We start from the raw sequence: 15,751 nt of genomic DNA on the forward strand, positions 1-15,751 counted from the left end.
TGACATGCATTGGGGCTTACATGTGGCCTATAATAAAAATTAAAGGCACCATGACAGCTGTAGTCTGTTGGTGTTATTGTCTTCAGTCTGAAGACTCATTTGATGCAGATTTCCATGCTAGTCTGTTAAGTGCAGCCCTTCTCATCTCTTAATAACTACCGCAGTCTACATCCATCTGAACCTGACTACTGTGTCAATTCCTCCATTCCTTGGTCTCTTTTTACAGTTTTTACCCCACACACTTCATACCATTACCAAATTGACTATTCCTTGATACCTCTGAATGCGTCCTATCAACAGATCCCTCTATCCGTCAAATTGTGTAACAAATTCATTTTTTTCGATGAGTTTATTTAGTACCTCCTCATACTTAATAGATCTACCCACCTAATATTTCAGCAACCTCCTTTAGCACCACGTTTCAGAAGCTTCTATTCTCCTCATGTCTGAAATGCTTGACATTCATGTTTAACATCTGTACAAGGCTACACTCCAGGCAGATAACTTCAGAAAAGACATACTAACACTTAAGTTGATATTAGATGTTAACAAATTCATCTTCTTTTTAGAAAAGTTTTTTCTTGCTATTGTCAGTCTGAATTTTGTATCCTCTCTACTTCAGCCTTTATCAGGTATTTTATTGCCCAAATTGCTAAACTAATTTACTAATTTTAGTGTATACTATTCTATCTAATTCTCTCTACATCATCTGATTTACTCCAGCTGCGTTCCATTACCTTTCTTGTACTTTTGTTGACGGTCATCTTAAAACCTCTTTTCAAGACACAGTCCATTGTGTTCAACTGCTCTTCCAAGTCCTTAGCCGTCTATGACAGTATTGCAGTGTCATCAGCAAATCACAAAGCTTTTATTTCATCTCTCAGAACTTTAATTCTCATTCTAAATTTCTCCTTGGTTGCTCAGTGTAAAGGTTGAATAATATTGTGGATAGGCTACAAACCTTTTTCACTCCCTTCTCAACTATGGCTTCCCTTTCAAGTCATTAAACTCTTAGAACTGTAGTCTGGTTCCTCTACAACATGTAAATAACATTTTGCTTCCTGTGTTTTATCCCTGCTACCTTCAGAACCAAACTTATCTTCTCTGAGTCAGCTTCTACCAGTTTTTCATTCTGCTGTAAATATTTCAAGTCAGTATTTTGCAAACATGACTTATTAAATTGATATTTCAGTAATATTCACATCTGTCAGCACCTAGCTTGAAGTTATTACATTATTCTTGAATTCTGATGGCATTTTCCCTGTCTTATGTATCTTGCATATCAAACTGAATAGTTTTGTCCTGGCTCACTCTCCCAAGGATCTTTATAAATCTAAGGGAATGTTGTCTACTGCAGTGGACTTCTTACCACTTCCCAGGGAAGTGCATTGCAATGTAACATTCAATCGATAATTACTGCCTGAGGAGACCAACCAATAGCAATGTCTCTGGTGCAACATTCCTTGAACCTGAATTTGAGAAAGTATGGCATTGTCAAACAAGAAATAAACATTTTGGGGCACCTAGTTAACAGAAATGGATTTCATTTTGGTCCATAAAAAGTAAGAGCCCTAACAAATTTTTCAGACCCTTGCTATATTAGTTACGGAAGTCTGTGCTGTCTCTACAGACACTAAATAAAGGATTTCAGTTGAGAGGCATGGCCACTATAAGAATTACCTCAGGGAGATGCCAAATTTTCTTGGCATGATGATCAAAAATGAGGTTTGTGTGTCCTTAAGAAGGCAGTGTTTTCACCAGACATTTGTTAACAACAATACCAAAACAGAGACTTCCACACTGATGCTAGTGACTGTGGAATCAGTGCAAATCCAGGAAGACACTAAAAGAGTAATTGCTTATGGTTACAGAGAACCCTCTGAGTCTGAGAAGACTCTCTCTGTGGATGAGAAAGAAAACCTTGCAAAATTAGGAAGTTCCAGCAATATTTATGTGGAAGCCCATTGATTGTTGTATCTGACCATCATTCTTTATGCTGCCTGACAACCTAAAGAAAACATTTGGATGATCCCAGGATGGACATTGAAGCTTCAGGTATATTCTGTCACAGTAGTACTCAAAAAAGCACTAACTCAAGGATGGTGACTGCCTCTTTTTGAATCCTCTGGAGGAACAGTACATACCAGTTACTGCAGCACGGACAAACATTGCAGCTTAACAAACAGAAGATCCAGCTTTAATGAAGACTGTGGAAGACTTAGAGAAGAAAGAATTCAGCTTAACAGATAGAACACTGGGCGAAAGTTACTTACAATCTAATGGAACACAAGTGATTGCTCATCATCTCAGCTCATTTAGATCTGGCCATACTGAAGTATTTTTCATGGCACTCCAACACTAGGTCATTTGGCATCTGCAGAGAATGCTGTTAGAATCAGAAGTAGGTGTCGTTGGTCTGGTCTCTCCCGATGTGTTAGACAGCCCTGCAGCCAGGCGACTAGCGCGAGTTTTGGTGTTCTCGTAAAGATAAGTCATTTTAGATTATAAAACATATAGATTAGTACTGAATACGTGGTAAATAAGTGGATTAGTGTGCCGTTTAAGTCTACCATTAAAGGTTTCATTTTTCTTTACGTAATATAGCAGAAAACACGAAAAGACCGTACAGTCGTATTTTCTGTTTACGTTCTGCTGAAGCAAATCTATAGAATTTCGTTTAGTTGTTCCTTGCTCTCTCCAGCAATTTAACTTAGCGTACCTCTTCATTATTTAACTAGCATTTCCGGAAAGTAGCGTAAAGTTTAAGTTGTTGTCTCAGAAACTTTGCACTTTTGTTTTTGTTTACACACAGTTGTGTAAACAGTTGCGTATAAGGCCAAATTTGTGTAACCATATTTTCGTGTTTATCTGTAATTTAACTGACTTATTCTTAATAAACTATTACGTTTATCATGAGTGAAAAGTGCTTGACTTGCCGTAGAATTGTTAGGTCGGGGCTTTGGTGTGATGGGTGCTGTAGTTTTTTCCATGTGGGTGACTGTAGTGGCGTGGGAATAGGGGAAGTAAATGAGACTCATCAGTGGTTTTGTAGGATTTGTAGTAGAGATAGGAAGATAGTAGAACAGGAGAGGAAAATTGCCGCCCTTCAGGCTGAGTTAGACAAGGCCAGGGGAGATCTTGACAGGTTAAGGAGGGAGAAGGGTAAAGAGAGGTGGGAAGTGGCAACAGGCAACAGGAGGAACAGGCCTAGAACTTTGTCTGACAGCTTTATGGTGAATGTGGAAAATAGATTTGACCTGTTGCTTCAGTTAGAAGCTGGTGAGCCTCAAGCAGTTGCAGGTGTAGACAGGGCACAACAAACTTTCAGCAGCAAATTGAAAAGTAAGAATGTAGGGAAATCAGTAAAGAGAAAGAAAGTGTTGTTGTTAGGTAGTTCCCATGGAAGAGGTGTTGGCCAACTTTTGCAGGATGAACTAGGATCAGAATACCAGGTCACCAATTTTTTTAAACCTAGTGCTGGTCTGGAGCAGGTGACAGAGGATTTAGGATCACTTTGCAAAGATTTCACTAAGGAAGACACCGTGGTTATAGTGGGTGGGGCAGGTAACAGTATCGACAGAGATCCTGGGTACAGTATAGAGTGTGACCTGGCGAAGATTGCATCAGCATCGAAGCATACTAGTGTTGAGTTTGTATCTGTTCTTGGGCGCCATGACCGACCTCATTTGAACTCTTCTGTCAGGAGAGTTAATTTGGAGCTGGAACGGCTGCTCATGTCGGGTGCGGGGTCACACATTGGTGTGGTTCCTGTTGATTCTCTCAGTAGGTGGGATTATACTAGGCATGGCCTTCACCTCAACAGGAAGGGGAAGGGTAAATTGGCTGGGGAAATAGCAGGAAAGTTAAAGGGGGGAGGCACTGTCATGAGTGGTAAAATACCAGTGGTTATAGGATTCAGAAAAGACCCTTTTTTAGGGTAGGGAGGACAGAAAGAAAGCAAATTTTAAGAGAGGTTAGAACTGAGACAAATCTTCAGTTTGAGAAAGAAATCAAAAAACATAATTCCAGCTTATTACATCAGCATAAACAGCCATTGGTTAAGAATTTTCAACTGTCAGCAGATATTTTAACTCCACCCAATTTTAACTCAGTCAATGAGAAATGTCAGCTATCTTTATTGCATCAAAATATTCGAGGACTGAGAAATAAAATTAATGAATTAACTATCTGCATAGATGAATTAGAGTCTTCAAACCCAGCTGACATAATCTGCCTCTCTGAACATCATGTGACCACTGGTATAGAACTTTTAAGTGTTACAGGGTTTAGGTTAGCATCTCACTTTTGTAGATCAGAAATGGAGAAAGGAGGAGTTGCCACATTCATCAGGAACTGTCATAAATTTAAGAACATAGACATTCATAAATTTTGCCTAGAACAGCATATGGAAGCATGTGCAACAGAATTAGAATTTCACAAAAAATCCTTCATAATATTAAGTGTATATCGAGCACCTGCAGGTAACTTTAATCTGTTTGTCAACCACCTTGAAGCTGTACTGGCCCATTTAACAACCAAAAACAAAGAAATAGTGGTTGCTGGTGATTTCAATGTAGATTTCCTTAAAGACTCTCCCAATAAGAACTTGTTTCAGTTAGTAACACTATCATTCAACTTAATTCCCACAGTAAAGTTCCCCACTAGGATAGCCACTTGCTCACAAACAGCCATTGATAATATCTTTATAGAAAAGTCCAATGAACAAAATTATATTACAAAACCAATAGTCAATGGCCTCTCGGACCATGACATGCAGTTCCTTCTGTTAAATGTTAATACTCAACAGGATATAAAATCTGTTAAATCTGAGCTCAAAAGGGTAATCAGTAAGCCAAAAATTGATTATTTTAGGACACTCCTCAGAGACATTCACTGGACTGATGTTTACAGCGTTCATGGCATGAATGAAAAATATAACATTTTTGCTAATAAAGTGCTTACCTTATTCGAACACTGCTTTCCCCCAAAACTTACCAAGGTTAGAGCAAAGTCTACAAAGAAGCCATGGATTACTCGAGGAATAGGGGTATCTTGTAAAACAAAAAGAAAACTGTATCTGTCACTCTGAAACATTTCCAATGTTGATGCTATAGCACATTATAAGAAATACTGCAAAATATTAAAGACTGTAATACGGATGTCAAAGCAAATATATTACAAGGAAAAGATAGTCATATCAGATAACAAAATAAAGACAATATGGGATATAGTGAAGGAGGAGACCGGTAGAACCAGACATGAAGAGGAACAAATAGCATTAAGAGTAAATGATACATTGGTGACAGATGTGTATAGTGTTGCAGAACTTTTTAACAAACATTTTATAACTGTTACTGAAAAGATGGGGTTGTCAGGTTCGGTAGATGCTGCTATGGATTACCTTAGACCAGACATTTCAAGTAACTTCCTTAATATGAATTTGACCCTCACTACCCCAACAGAAATAATGTCCATCATAAAATCTTTAAAATCAAAAACATCTAGTGGGTATGATGAAATATCAACAAAGTTAATTAAAGAATGTGATTCTGAGCTAAGTAACATATTAAGCTATCTGTGTAACCAGTCGTTTATTAGTGGAATATTTCCTGAATGGCTGAAATATGCTGAAGTTAAGCCACTGTTTAAGAAAGGAGATAAAGAAATAGCATCAAATTTCCGTCCAATTTCACTGTTGCCAGCATTCTCAAAAATTTTTGAAAAAGTAATGTACAGTCGTCTTTATAACCATCTTATCTCAAATAACATACTGTCAAAGTCACAGTTTGGATTTCTAAAAGGTTCTGATATTGAGAAGGCTATCTACACTTACAGTGAAAATGTGCTTAATTCATTAGACAAAAAATTGCAGGCAACTGGTATATTTTGTGATCTGTCAAAGGCATTTGACTGTGTAAATCACAATATCCTTTTAAGTAAACTAGAATATTATAGTATAACAGGAAATGCTGCAAAATGGTTCAAATCTTATATCTCTGGCAGGAAACAAAGGGTGTTATTAGGAAAGAGACATGTATCAAGCTATCAGGCCTCATCCAACTGGGAACTAATTACATGTGGGGTCCCACAAGGTTCCATTTTGGGGCCCTTACTTTTTCTTGTGTATATCAATGACCTTTCAACAGTAACATTACCAGATGCCAAGTTTGTTTTGTTTGCCGATGATACAAACATTGCAATAAATAGCAAGTCAAATGTAGTCTTAGAAAGATCAGCCAATAAAATATCTGTGGACATTAATCACTGGTTCCTAGCCAATTCTTTGTCACTAAACTTTGAAAAAACACACTACATGCAGTTCAGAACTTGTAAGGGGTGTCCCAAGAGTATATGTCTAACATACGATGACAGGAAGATAGAAGAAGTGGACAGTGTTAAATTCTTGGGATTACAGCTTGATAATAAATTCAACTGGGAGGAGCACACCACAGAACTTCTGAAGCGTCTTAACAAATCTCTGTTTGCAATGCGAATTTTGTCAGACATAGGGGATATAAAAATGAAAAAGCTGGCATACTATGCTTACTTTCATTCCATAATGTCATATGGGATTATTTTTTGGGGTAATTCATCAAGCCAAGCTAAAGTTTTCCGGGCACAAAAACGTGCAGTGAGAGTTATATGTGGTGTGAACTCAAGAACATCCTGCAGAAGCCTGTTTAGGGAACTAGGGATACTAACTACTGCTTCCCAATATATTTATTCCTTAATGAAATTTGTCATTAAAAATATATCACTTTTTCAAACCAACAGCTCAATTCATGGAATCAATACTAGAAATAAGAATAATCTTCACAAGGATTTAAAGTCACTTAGTCTTGTACAAAAAGGTGTGCATTATTCAGGAACCCACATTTTCAATAACTTGCCAGCAGCCATAAAAAGCTTAACAACCAATGAAATTCAGTTTAAGAGAAGCCTAAAGGATTTATTGGTGGCCAACTCCTTCTACTCCATTGATGAATTTCTTAGTAAAACCAACTAATTTGTATATAAGTACAACATAACTTCTGCACAATTTCAGTGCAGTAATGTGTTCATTGAAAATTTGTGTGTGTGTGTGTGTGTGTGTGTGTTAGTATAATCTAACTTCTGCACCATTTCAGTGCAGTAATGTGTTCATTGTAAATAAGTATTACAGTAGTTGTATTACCTTATAAATAAATAAAAAACTTTTTTATCTTAAATTTAGTGCATTAGTATTTGTAAAATGACTCTTAGTGTTCATTAAAAAATGACGATCATTCCACTTGGGACCTGTGGAGTGGTACATTAGCTTATTTGTTTTAGTTGTAAATATTTGTCATGTATTGTTGTTTTTCTGACATGTTCCACATCCTGGAGGACCTCCTCACTACGGATCAATTGGAATGAAAGTAAATCTAATCTAATCTAATCTAACAATATGTAAGCCACTGTAGGGAAACCTAGTGATGAAAGTACATGTCTCAATTACCTCCATGACATCTGGTACCAACGTCTCCTGCATTAGCTCCATTACACTGGACTAGAATTAACGTTCTGGTCAGTTTTCTCAAGTCAACAGATGGGAATGAGTGGGTAGTGGTTTGTTATGTGCACTGACTATCTCACCTGCTATGCTGTCACCAAAGTAGTACTAACTGATAAAGACCAGAAATCACCAGGTTTCTAGTAGAAGATGATTTTGAAACTTGGATCACTACATGCAAGGATCTCCCATAAAGGGGAAGTATTTCATTCAAGACTCATGTCAGAAGTAATTTCAAAGTGCATCTTAATACACTGGATGATAGCTGTCTACCACTCAGAGACAAATTAATCATGGAACATGTTAACAAGATATTGTTAGATTTCCTGTCGTAAAATTTGCATACCGCTAATCAAATGAAGTCTCTACAAGTTTCACACTATTTTCCCTGGTCTCTGATGGAGGGGCTGAAATAAAATTGGAGACTTTGATTTGATTTCAGCCTCATGATGTTAAGTTTATTACATCAAACAGCTTATGACCAGAAGAAGCAAGACAGCTGGCAGATATACTGGCCGTGACACATATGATATGGATGACGAATGTTGTAACAGTTATACTATACTACTAACATTATTCATTCTTTTCTTATTTCATTATTGCTTCATTATCTAATAAGTAAACATGTGCCCTGCTTATCCAATGCAAAATTGATTCTACTGACAAACACTCCACAGTAACAGTTCCTTACGCTAAGGCAAACTTAACTCTCATTACTGATCAGATAAAAATTATCACTTAGGAAAAGTATTATTTCACTGTATTCCATCAAATTTCTTGAGATTCTAGCCTCAAGGGTGATATACACACAAATCTTGCTTATTCTTTCCACACTCATTACTCCAGGCAACTGCATTTAAAGCTTTATTCCCTTAATGTTAGAAGAGGCTGTACCATGACACACTTCTATAGGTAGATAGTTATCTCCATATACTGACTGCACTGAACACAAACACTTCTATTATATCACAATTAATATTAAGACCTAGTATTCAAGATGGTTTTTACTACATATTGCCTCTGCTGACGCACCAAATTATACTAATTTTGCACATGAGCTGATTCCCTTAAATGTTAATTATAATTTTCAGATAATCTGCATCTTCTCCTCCACGTATGCTGACACCTTTCATCTTCTATTTTCCTGACCTCTTTGTTTGGCACTAATTCTTTAACCATGACACCAGCTTACTTTCATCACATTTCACAAAACTAGAATAAACACAGTATCTCATAGGTTTTTACCAAATACCACAGCTGTTTTTTTTTGTTTTTTTGTTTTTTTTTTGTTTTAAATTATTGCCTTTTCTTCCATCCTCTTATGATTCCATTACTTATCACTCTCACGACATAATCTATACAGATAATACTGGAGAAACCTTTTCTAAATTATTCCTGTAATAAAGTATCCTGCTGTACAAAATCACACAATAGTCGTAGATGTAATGTTTCTGATTCACTTACAAACTACAGATAGGGTAGAAGAAGAGTTTGACTGCCTCAGGAAACACGAAAAATGAGACAGACATCTAGGGTAAGCATTATCACCACATAATTGAATCCAACACAGAATGTTGAACACCCCACTTGCTTCTGTTGCTTGAATTTTTCCTACCATTTTTGTGGCCATTCTGGCTATCCACTGCATCTTCATGCCCCACACTCCAAACGCAGCACTGTTCAAAAAAGGATCACTCAATGGCTCACCCCAACTGACCAGACAGGTGGACTTCATTTTCCAGTTTACCACTGACATGCAAGGTCATACAGTGAGGACCACATGCTTTCAAACTTCAACACAATGGGAAAGACAAAATGGTTTCTATGGAATGACTGATGCTGGCACACTTGGAGATAGAAGTGACAAAGGACATTATGCCAGTACGTCCTACTGCACAACCAACTGCCCCAGACCAGTGCAGTGCTGGTGATCACACCTGGGTTGACTGTCATCAGCATGAACCCACTTCCTTCCCCCATCGCACCCACCCTCTGGAAGAGGCACCAAAGACTACAAGAGCTGGACGAACCCTAAAACACCAGTTCTCTAACACACACAGGGCTCCAAATTTTAAATAAAGAGGAGGAGGCTGATGTAGTGACACAGATCGATAAACAAACAACAGCCCAAAGACAGTGTGTAATAACTTTTACAGAAATACTTTGGTTTTATACTCTTGGCACTATTCTGTGTGCTTGTAATGTTATACTTCATAGTTGTTTGAAATAAAGGTATAAAATGATTCAGATTCAGATTCTTTATTAGTCATTCAGCATTGTTACATGCAATAGACTTTGTCAGTTCACTTAACCTATTAATTTTACAAAATAAATTTTTACATATTTAAGTTGATATTGGGCATTTCTAAAAATTCTTCTAATGAATAGAATGGGTTAGTTAACAAGAAGTTATGAACATTATCTTTAAATAATTTGTCAGGCTTGATTGACCCATTTTTAGACAATTTGTTATATATATTAATTGCCATATACTTATGACTATTGTTAGTTTTAGCTAATCTATTTTGTGGCAACATCAGAGAAGTACACGTTCTTGTATAGTAGCCATGCCTTTCATTTGTTACACTTAAATTAGGTAGTTCAGCAAGTATGTAGTTAACACTGTCAAGAATATATAAATTAATTACTGTTAAAATTCTATATTTAATTAACAATGGTTTACAATGTGTTCTATTATCTACCTTAGCCATTACTCTGATTGCTTTCTTCTGGATCACCATAATTTCATTTATTTTTCTCGCTGTTTCCCCAGAGTATTAACCCATACCTTAAAACAGATTGAAAAAAGGCGAAGTACGCTATCCTTACGTACTCAAATGTCACACAACACATCAGTCTCTTCAACAAATATATAACTCTTGACAACCTAACCACTATGTGATCAACATGAGAGTTCCATGTCAGACTGTTGTCAAGTACAATACCTAAAAACTTTGCCTTTTGTTTTTCTATTTTTGTAGTCTTTGATAGACTGAACCACATATTCTGGGTCTTTTCCTCATTTAATAGCAGACCATTGGCATTAAACCATGATGTTGCATTTTCTTTTGCCAATTTCATATCACTTACAAGGTTATCAAGTACATGGTTTACAGATAGAAAAGTTGTGTCATCTGCATACATATATGTCTTTACATCTATATTTCCTGGTAAGTCATTTATGTGTACAAGGAAAAGAAGTGGTCCCAATTTAGATCCCTGTGGCACTCCATGTTGAACCTCGAGTATGTTTGACAGATGACTTCCTGAACTCACCACCTGGTTCCTTTTATTGAGGTATGATTTGATGAGTTTTAAACTTTTATCACATATTCCATAGTACTCAAGTTTAGAGAGCAGAAGTGAGTGGTCAACACAGTCAAAAGCTTTGCTCAGATCACATAAGGTTACCTGTGCATGCGCATGGTCCTCAAATGCTGCTAGAATGTCTCTGACCAAGAGCTCTATGGCATGTATAGCTGACCTTCCTTTTCTGTAACCAAACTGTGATACACTTAACATACCATTTAGTTCTAGGTACTCATACATCTGCTTATATATTATGCCTTCAAACACTTTTCCTAGTACTGGAATTAGTGAAATTGGTCTGTAGTTTGCAGGATCTGATTTGACACCCTTCTTAAAGACTGGAGTTACCTTGGATAGTTTGAGAGGATCAGGAAAAAACCCTTCTATGAGACACAGGTTTATAGAATATGTTAATGGTGCTGCAATGTAATGTATGATTTCTTTCAATAGATTGTTTGACATATTAAAAATATCTGTACTGTATGAATTTTTCATTTCTTTGACTATTTTAGGAACTTCATGTTGGCATACCTCTTTGAAGTGTTTCAATGATGATCTGGCCCTATTATGATTTAGGTTTGCTCTCTTCAGATAATCTATACATGTTACATTGGGTTTACTGATCAGCTTTTTGATATCATCAGCACAGCTTACAAAATATTTATTGAATGTATCTGCTGGTATTGGGACTGTCTTGTCGAAGTTTCTGACTTCACCTTTAACAGTATTAATTACTGACCAGGCTGTTTTGCATTGGTTTTTACTATTTTTTATGAAATTTGTGCTGTATCTTAGTTTCGCCAATTGCAACTCTTTCTTATACTGTTTCTTAGTGATTTTTTCGAGATCCTTAATTTCATTAGAATTGTTTACTTTGGCAAGGCGCTTCAACAGCAGTAGCTTATTTTTTAGATTCTCCAGTTCTTTGGTGTACCAAAATTTACCCTTTCTTGTTTTATGGTATTTCTTTTGAACAAGATGGGCTTTTAAAATATCTGTTAAGTAATTGTGGAATGTTTCATAAACTGTTTGGGCACTGGAATCACAGTTTTGAAATAATTTGTCCCAGTTTGTTATGCTCAGCTGGTGTGTTAGTTTTATGAGATTGTGTTTTGTTAATATTAAGGTATTGGATTTTGTTAACTTTTGTGCAGCCTTGCTCTCATCCCCTTTTATAAAATGTCTTAACTCTACCGTTAACATGGAGTGGTCTGAGAAATCAAATTCCTTTACCTTGGTGGAGTACATATCACGAGCACAGTTGACAAAAGCATTATCCAAGCACGCTTGTAGTCTTGTTGGTTCTGAATTTACATGATGGAAGTTGTGCTGCCTTAGTATATTCAGTAACTTATTTACACTGGGTTTGTTACATGTTACATCAAAGCTTGAATTAAAGTCTCCCCCAATTACAGTTACATACTGTTTCCATTTCGTTATGTAGCAGAGTACACTGTCTAAATTATCTAAAAAAGTTTTATCATCTGAGTCAGGGGAATGGTAGATACATACTATGATAAGTTTCATCATATCACATATGTTCCCGGTAATTTCAAAGTGTTTCTCTACACATGCCCAACTAAGATCTAGTTCTCTACACTCTATTTCATTTGAAACATAGATAACAGTACCACCATTACGGTACTGAGATCTGCAAAAACTGTTTCCATATTTATAACCTTCTGGTACATAGTATTGTATTTGTTCTGGTTTAAGCCAATGTTCTGATAGACATAAGAAAGAATACTTATTCTGTGGCAATGACTCCTCCAGAATTTCAACTTTATTTTCAAGACCCTGAATGTTTAAAAATAGGATGTTGTTGTGACTTATATGTGAGTTAGCAGGCTGGTTTTTCTTCTTGGCTTGAAACCATAAAAAATTATCACTGAATGACACAGATGTATTTTTCCTTTGGCTCCTCCTTAAGCATTGCTGTGTTGCTGCTCCAGTCGTTGTTGGTTCTGCTGCTGCTGCTGCTGCTTCTGCTGATAATGATGGTGCTGCTGCTGTTTCACTTATTTCTGGTGTTTGTTGTTCTATAACTGCTGTGCCTTTCTGTGAATTATTAACATTTGGAGTGTTCACTTGCATTAATAAAATTTCACATTTGTCTTGGAGGGGTGTAGCTTCACTGACATCAGATTTCACATTGGATTCTACAGGATACACACACTTCCTGTCCATGAGAGGTATGACTTTTCTATCATCACACTGCACATTTGAGATTTTATTTACAAGTTCTAAAATTTTTGTTACTATTACGTTTTTTCCAAGTACATTTAGATGGGAACCATGTGCTGTGTGAAACCTTTTCCGTAAATTGCTGATGTTCACAAATGTTACATTTTCAAACCGCTTGCAAATATTTTGCATCTCTTTATTTGCGGTTTCAATTTCTTTATTTACACAGGACCATTCCATCAAGTCGTAACGGTGTGGCACTGAAAAAACAATAACATTTGTTCCTCTCAGCTCATACAGTTTTCTTTTTAGCGAGATTAAGAGATCGTTTTTTTCGTTCCTAGCTATATCATTTGATCCCGCCAGGAAGATGGAAAAGTCCTTTTTGCTCAATGAGGAAATTTTTTCTTGACTCATTGACGTAGCAGCACTGAATTTTGCTCCTGGTTTTATTGTACAGTTAAAACTAAAATTCTGACTACTTGTACGCCGAAATTCAGCGGCTGTATTTCGTCCTTGGCTGTCGGCATACAGTTCAATTTTACCGGTACTTGCTGTTCCGAGATTGCCTGTTTCCTGCTTACCTTTGCAGTAAGCGAAGTCTTGTTTGGCACTATTTATTGTGTCTTGTTTGCTAACACATGTCGATATTGTCTCAGTAGAGCAGCTTAGCGGTGGAAGATTTTTTGTGAGCACTTTCGCATATGATCTTTTACTTAACTGCTGCTGAAATATTCCATGTTTTACCTTATTCACAAAGTCGTTTGGTTTTCCACATGGTACACTCGCACTGTTAACTTCACTTTCACAATCCGTAGTCGAAAGTGCTTGAAAGTAATTTTCGTTCACTATATTTATGTTTCTTTCGCCGTTTTCTGTATCTTGTATTATCTGTTTGCGTCTTTTGTACTTCACTTCCGTCCAATTCTCCGACATATACGTACTTTCATGGCGCGAGTTTTTCATGTTCCGTTCACTTTTTTCTTCTTTAAGTTTCTTGATATCCATCTTCAAGGAACTGATAATAAATTGTAAACTAGACACCCGTTCGCTGAGCTTTGTAATTTCATCCTTACAACTGTCACAATTTTTCTTTTTCACGGCAAAATTCACACTTTTTCTCGGACAAGCACAACGAATTTTTACACTAGCCGCCATCTTGCCAGTTGGCAATGGTGTTATGCCATTGCATGTACCATACTTCAGAAAGCATCCCTCCAGATCTACAAAAATGTAAAGAAAAACTGGCAGACGAGGAAGAGCTTGCGTTAAATTGCATTCCTTATCAGCATGCTGTTGGTTTGCTCCTATAGTTGGCTCAAGTCACAAGGCTGTAAATTGCATGTACTGTGGGGTATGTAAGTAGATTTAACTCTAATTATAAAAAAACATGTGGGAAATAAATGAATTATGATATTCATCAAAGACACCATAAATATAGTACTAACTTTCTGAAAAAGTAGAAGAACCAAAACTGCAACAAAGAGGTGATCTATCAGTGACAGAAGACAGATACATGTCCCTGTCAACTGAAACACGATAAGTAATATACCTTCAAGGAGTGGTCTGCAAACTGTCATACAGTGAAAAACATGTAAGTGTGTTATGTGATAAAGAGGTGACCTTGCACAGTGTCACAATCGCGTGCATCATGCTTGAATGGAAAACATTGACATGAGGTGCCACTATAATTGTGAGCTAATTAATTCAGTTGAGTTCAGCCTCAGGTTGATCAGCACTGACAAGTAGCAAGCTGTTTTTTTGATGAAGATAAAGGTGAAACACCTGTGGAGCTGCCAAAAGATATCTCTTGTAATTATCATGTAAAAAAAGGTTTTGATAGTCTGTGTTTCTGAAAATATGGTGTGTGTGAATGTAATTCATTATTAAGTCATCTTTATATTTTCTTAATCAGCTGACTTGAGTGGATGACCAGTTAGAGGATATGTTGGAGAGACTGTTTTGGGGAAACTGGTTCTGAGCAGAAGAGATGGAGTGAGAAGTGTGTTGTAGCAAGTGCTCTGCTTTCATAAGTTATGCTATTGAACATCCTCGTAAACTGGATACCTGACAGTTTGTGTATGTCCATTCATGATAAATGCAAATTTGGTGATGGTTTTCTCTTTAAAAGCTTTGAAGTGAGCACATGCCAACTGAAATGAAGCATGATTAGTTTCACATGTGGCCCTTCCTTTGATGTAGATTTTGCCAGTGATGGTCCAGCAGTAATATGTGGTAATGGGTGAGAGCTTGAATCCAGTTGCGAAGTAGGGATGGTTGCCTGAAAATGTCAAAGTCTTTGAAAAAAACATTGTTAAGCTCAAGAAGGATACAGAACAAAGCTGTGAATTGTTTGATAAAGATAGAAGAGAGGGATAATATCATTTAAATGTCCAACTTGCAATTGTTACTTCCCAGGCCTAGCAATTTTTGAAGCATTCAAGGCATGAGTGTGCATCCACAATGGAGGGAGAAGGAGAGAGCCAGAAAGCTTTAAGAAAGGAGATGCTGGGAGAAATTATTTGTATAAGTATTAATACCTTCTCTTAAAGATTCAAAAGAGAAAGGTAACCTTTGGAGATAGACAAGCTAGAACACAATGGTTCTGGTGTGGTACACAGCTGAGCACAGTAGCTAAACATTTATTGAATTACTTAATTTACACAAGCATACACAGGCATACAAAAAAATTCATACTTCCTTTTTCTTAAAAAAAAAAAATAATAA

At 36.7% G+C, this 15,751-nt stretch overlaps 1 protein-coding gene across 3 annotated transcripts in view; it reads left to right on the forward strand.

Moving 5' to 3' along the window:
- The window catches only part of LOC126198992 (putative helicase mov-10-B.1), a 418,198-nt gene that overhangs the window by 369,725 nt on the left and 32,722 nt on the right, over window positions 1–15,751 (forward strand). The gene's annotated exons all lie outside the window — the stretch shown is intronic.

Source organism: Schistocerca nitens, chromosome 8 (genome assembly GCF_023898315.1).
Source record: "Schistocerca nitens isolate TAMUIC-IGC-003100 chromosome 8, iqSchNite1.1, whole genome shotgun sequence".
Taxonomy (NCBI): Eukaryota; Metazoa; Arthropoda; class Insecta; order Orthoptera; family Acrididae; genus Schistocerca; species Schistocerca nitens.